Source organism: Vitis vinifera, chromosome 18 (genome assembly GCF_030704535.1).
Source record: "Vitis vinifera cultivar Pinot Noir 40024 chromosome 18, ASM3070453v1".
Taxonomy (NCBI): Eukaryota; Viridiplantae; Streptophyta; class Magnoliopsida; order Vitales; family Vitaceae; genus Vitis; species Vitis vinifera.
In genome coordinates, this window is record NC_081822.1 from 34,922,520 (window position 1) to 34,928,519 (window position 6,000).

The following is a 6,000-nucleotide window of genomic DNA, read 5'->3' on the forward strand; positions in this document are numbered from 1 at the left end:
AAATTAAATAATATAGAATTGGTCAAATAAATAAATTCTTTAATTATATTAAAAATGAGTATATTTAATTATAAACTTTCACATCAAATGAAATTCATATTCAAATTCAATTTCTAATTCATTAAAGTATGATTTAATAATAGCAATTTTATAATTTGAGGGATAGGTGATTTCAAAGAGAAGTCATGGTTGAAGGTAGACACTTATTTAGCACATATTAATCACTAACCCCCTTTTTAAATATTTCATTTACAAATTAATAAATATTTTACCAAAATATACAATCTCGACATTGAAATGTGGGTTGGATTTTCTCTTTTATTTAAGTAATTTATTGATGATATTATTTTTATTCTATTTCTAAAATGTGTTTGATAGTGAAACATATTTAGCATTTCTAATACTTTAATTATAAAAAAAAATGTTAAAAATATTAGAAACGTTTTCTAAAATTACTGTCAAACAAACTCTTAGTAAAAAATTGTATGTGGAAGTATTTTTACTTGAAATTTTTTTTCAAAAAATGATTTTAAAATAATTACCTATGAAGCGTTTCTCTAAAAAAAACATTAAAAGTTATTTTTAAACACTATAAGTGATTTTTCAAATTTTAAAAAATGTGTCCTAAATTTTTTCAAACATGTGATATTATTTCAAAAACATTTTTTATGATAAAAACACTTCTTAAAATTACTTTCAAATTGACTTGAAATATATATTTTTTTAAAAGTGTTTTTAAGATAATTACTTTCTTAAAGAGCATTTAATAGTAATTTTATAAAGTATTTTTAACATTTCTAGTATTTGAAAAATAAAAATTTTTAAGTGTTAAAAAGATTAAATATTTTTTAGAATCACTATCAAACGCATTTATAAATGTTTTTTTAGAAAATACTATAAGTGATTTTTAAAAATTTTAAAAGTGTTTCCTAAATTTTGTCAAATATTTAAGAGTTGGTATGAACTTGTTTGTACTCAAAATATTTTTAGTGGAAATATTTTATCAAAAAATGTTTTTAAAAAAATCACGTATAAGGTGTTTCTCAAAAAAAAACAATATAAGGAAAATTTTTCAAATTTTTGAAAGTATTTTTTAAAAAACGGATCCGAAAATCAGTGCAAAACGAAATCAATTTATTTTTAAAAATACTTTTTAAGTTAAATGGGTTTCTAAAATCACCCCAAACATTAGTAAAAAGCGTCAAAATTGAGGATTTCTTAAAAATAAAAATAAAATAAAATAAATCCTAGCTTCATAGAGTTGTTTATGACTCGTGTCCTTTTCCTTTTGTCTTCATCAATCTTAGAGTGGGGCCCAACAAAATAATAAAAGCCAAAATGATACTGCCAACCGAGGTCTGTCGCTTTCCGATGTGGGTATGTGGTTTGAACTCAAAGCTTTTATTTTTATTTTTTTGTTGTAATAAAATTAAGTTTTAAAATATATCATGTTTTATGATGCCGAGATGGGAATAAAATTTGTCAAAATTATGATTTGAAAAGAAGAGCGTTATATGAAAAAAAAATAAAAATAAAAAAAAATATAAAATTTAATTTTAAATTTTGAAAATATTCTCATGAAAATTTTTATCCACAAACATGTTTTGGAAGTTGTTTTAAAGAAATAATAGGTAATAAAAATAAAAATTTCTTAAAACTTTTTCTGGAGTGTTAGTGTTCAATTATTTAATTGATTTTTAAAAAATTAAACTCTTTTAAAGTTGTTTAATTAATTTTATTAAAAGATTTTATAACTTAAAAAAATTAATAACAATGTAAAATAGAAGTTTTATTTTGAATTGTTAAACATTATGATATGAATATAAAATAAAAATTTAAACTCTTACGAAAATTGATAGTTTAACATGGTGTTAGAGTATGATTTGGCTGAAGGACATGAGTTCAATCACTATTTATATGGAGCTGCATAGGGATGATAACTAGACAGGTTTAGGACAGGTCGGCCCCATCCAACCCTGTTTCATTTATTCAAAATAATTTTCACTCACGTCTCATAAAAAATAAACAGGCCGGACAAGGCGGAGTGGGTATAGGAAATTCCTATACCACCCACCCCATTAATTTTTTCTTGCAAAATTTATAATTTTTTAAAATTATATTAAAATAAATATATTTTATAAATAATTAAAATATTATAATTTTATAACTTATTTTATTTAAAATTATTTTATTATTATGATAATAATAATATATATTAAAAATAAAAAAAATAAATTTTAAATTAAATTAATTTTTAAAATTAATTTTATATATAACATGGATAGAGTAAGACAAGACAATATTGAAACTTGTTTTGAAACTATATCAAATTAAAAATAAATAAATAAATAAAATTTTAAATATATCTTTAATTTATTTATTTAAATTTCAAACCTATGTTAAGAGTTGGGCGTGTGGGTTCCCAAAACCCCCCACCTCATTTCCATCCTTATATCTGCATGTGAAGTATTTAACAAATTTTTTATAACATTAAATATTACCTTTTAAAAATTATAATTTGATTTTGATTTAGTTTTTCACTTGAGCTAAAAAAGAAAAAAGAAAAAAAAAAAGTTATATCAAAATACATTATTTCTATTTCATAACAGCAATGATTATTCCATAACACTTTGGTCTCAAACAAAGAAAAATATCCCAATTTACGTATAATTTTTTTAAAAAAATAATTTTATTAAAATTACAAAAATGCATAATAAATAAATTTTGAACTTAAAAAGGAATAGTATTTATAAAATAATCGAAATAAATATAAACGCACTCTGAAATCTCAACTGTTTTCCCTTTGAAATAATTTCACGTGCAATCGAACATCTCATGAGAGTTATAAGTTAATTAAATATTGCATGAGTTAAGGAAGCAAAAATAAAAAATAAAATTATTATACACGTGTCTCGATCTTATTGGTTCAAAGAAATGAAGATGTGGCCTACTTTGTAAGTATATACAAGAGATTGTGCCCCATGGAAATGACCTATGATTCAAGGAAAAGATGACCCTACATTTTGGGTCATGGGCCTAAACTTTGGGCTCTCTACGTTTATTGCATTGGATTAGACAAAAGGCCCATTTATAGGAGTTTGACTTGTTGAGCCTAGGTTCAATTTGTTGTGGGAAATTTTTTCTTTTCAAACCAAAATTTTATTTTGGTTGACATTTTCAAATTTTCCTCTTATTTTTTTCTTTCCTTACGTTTTTTCATGCGTTGAAAAACATAGAGAAACACAAAGAGTCAAGAAAATCAAAGTTTAGAATCTTAAATCATCCATTCAATTTGGAAGAAGAAAAGATAAATTTTGCCTAATACAATTATTTAACACGGTCATAGTCTTTCGATCATTGAAAATTCCAAAATTTTACGTGAAAAAAATAAAATAAAAAGGTTAAATTTTGCCCAATACAATTATTTACCATAGTCATAACCCTTCAATCATTATAAAAAATAAAAAAAATTGCCAAAATAAAAAATAACATGTTTTTCTAATAGAAATATTGGTAGTATTTTGGAAAAAAATTAAACATATTTAACAAATATACAATGCCTTGTATCAAATAAGGGAAAAAGTTTTTAGAGGTATATAAAAATGAACTGTTATTAACTTTATAAATATATTTTAAAGTTGCAAAGATTCTTTGAGTTTAAAGCGTATAGTATTTATATGACTGAGATAGAGTCGGGTCCCCAACCTCATTGTGGTTATGGTTAATTTTATTGAAACATGACTTTGTATCTACATGGGGCGATTGTGATGTCTGAAATTTTAAAACTTGTGAGGGCCCCCAAAAAGAACCAACCCAATATGTGGATTTAAAAATTAAAAGGATAAGAAAATTCTCATTTTCATACTAGAATATACAAACAATGATTTTAATTTGCAATATTGTGATGAATTTAGATGTTTCATTTGGGCTTGTAGTTGTTGAATGGTTAAATGGCTAAATTTGAATTGTTCAAATTATTTTTTCTAAATATTCTCTTATTTGTTGAATGGGTAAATGACTATATTGTATTTATGTTTTTATTTAAAAAAAATCATTTTCATTCTTTCACATTTTATTAAATAAAATTATTAAATTGAGAAAAATTAATCCCAATAATATTAGTGAATAAAATTATTAAAATTATATTTTTTTAAATTACATTGAGAATAATTTGGATGATAAAATAAATAAATAAATAAATAAATAAAGTCTATGACCTTGAATGTTTCATTGTTTGTTGCATGAGAAAACAGCCACCCAACTCATCTAGAAAATCAAATTTAGTTCAACTATCTAGAAGTGTCCACTTTTATCAAGAGAGAATTGAAATGAAAAAGCATATTAAAATATTTTGTTTCATTATTTTAAATTAAAATTTTATTTTATTTAAAAAAAAAAAAGATAATGATAAGGTGAAATATAATAATATGACAAAAAACTCATACCAAAAAATATTTTATAATTTTTTTTGAAAACAATTTTCATTTTTTTTAATCAAACCCATTTTCAAAAAATATTAAAAAAAATAAAATTTATATAACATTTTTCAAACCACATACCATGAAATAAGTGATTTTTGTAGTAAAATTGCAAAATTAATAAAACTATTTATTTAAATTTTAACCCAACCCAAATTTTCAAATAATAATAATAATAATAAAAAAGAAAAGAAAAGGCAAATTATTGTGCCCAATTCAACTATTTTGACATAGGCATAGCCGTTTTATTTTTTGAAAATTTTCTCTTTAGTGAGAAAAAGGGGAATCACTTATAAAATTGGTTTCCTTATATCAAATAAAAATAGTATTTATATTTAAAGTTATTAAATATTAAATAAAAAATTATTTTAAGTAAAATCAAGTCAATTTAATTTCTAGATAAATTTTCTTTAGAAAAAAAAGTTTAAGGCTATATTTGATTTATGGGGAAAGAAACTAGAGATGAAAAGTAGAAGGAAAAAAAAAAGTTAAAATCTATAAATTATTTTTATTTATTACTTCAATTTATTTTATTTATCTTAACTCATCAAAATAAAAATTAAATAATTTAAAAATGCATAAGTTTATAATTAAATTTAATTATTTGTGATTTTCTTTGGATTTTTTCATATGACAACAAAATAAGAGAAAAATAATTTTCTTTAGTATTTTTTTTTTTTTGAACCAAACACAACTTAAAAGTAAAACGCAACATAATAAGGAATTTGAATAGAATTCTCAAATGTGGTTGTATTCCTCAACACAAAAGTATGCAAGAAAATTTTATTAAATTTAAAGAAAAATTTTAATTTTATTGACTTATTCTATTCTTCTAATATTTTTTTATTTCATTTTTCTCGTATTTTTCTTTAAAATTTTCAAAGACCAAATCGAGGCTAAGGAGAATCAAAATTTTAGAATCTTGAATCCATCAATGTTTGTCACACTAGGAGAAAACAACCACCCAAACCAATTTTGAAGTCCCCATAAAACTATTTGACAAAGTCATAGCCTTTTACTCCTTGAAATTTCCCAAATATTTGTAGGAGAAAAGGAAGTAGCCAGATCAATAAGAATGAACAAGGTTTCCTCATGGGACTATTGACTATAAGTATCTAACAAATTAGCCAACACAACATGTGAATTTAGACCTTAGAAGAGTAGCCAACCAACATGTGAAAAATGATTTGTATGTAATATATTTGAATTTTTAATTCGAAATTAGTCAAAAATTAGAGTTTGTAACTACGATTTTGATTTTTTTTAAAATGGACAGAACTGTGGTTAATGACTAAGATTTTAAATTTACAAACAATAGCCACCAACTACAATTTTGTATTCAAAGAAAAAAAAACTTAATTTGTATATAATATTGAGATAGTGTAGAATGAGCCAAAAGAATGAAAGGGATTGACACCTTATTCATTCTTTTTTAATTGTCCTTATTTGTTTCATTCTTCAAAACTTACGACATTGCCAACACCCTCTTTTCTAAACATTTTTTAACATTTTCATGTTGGCA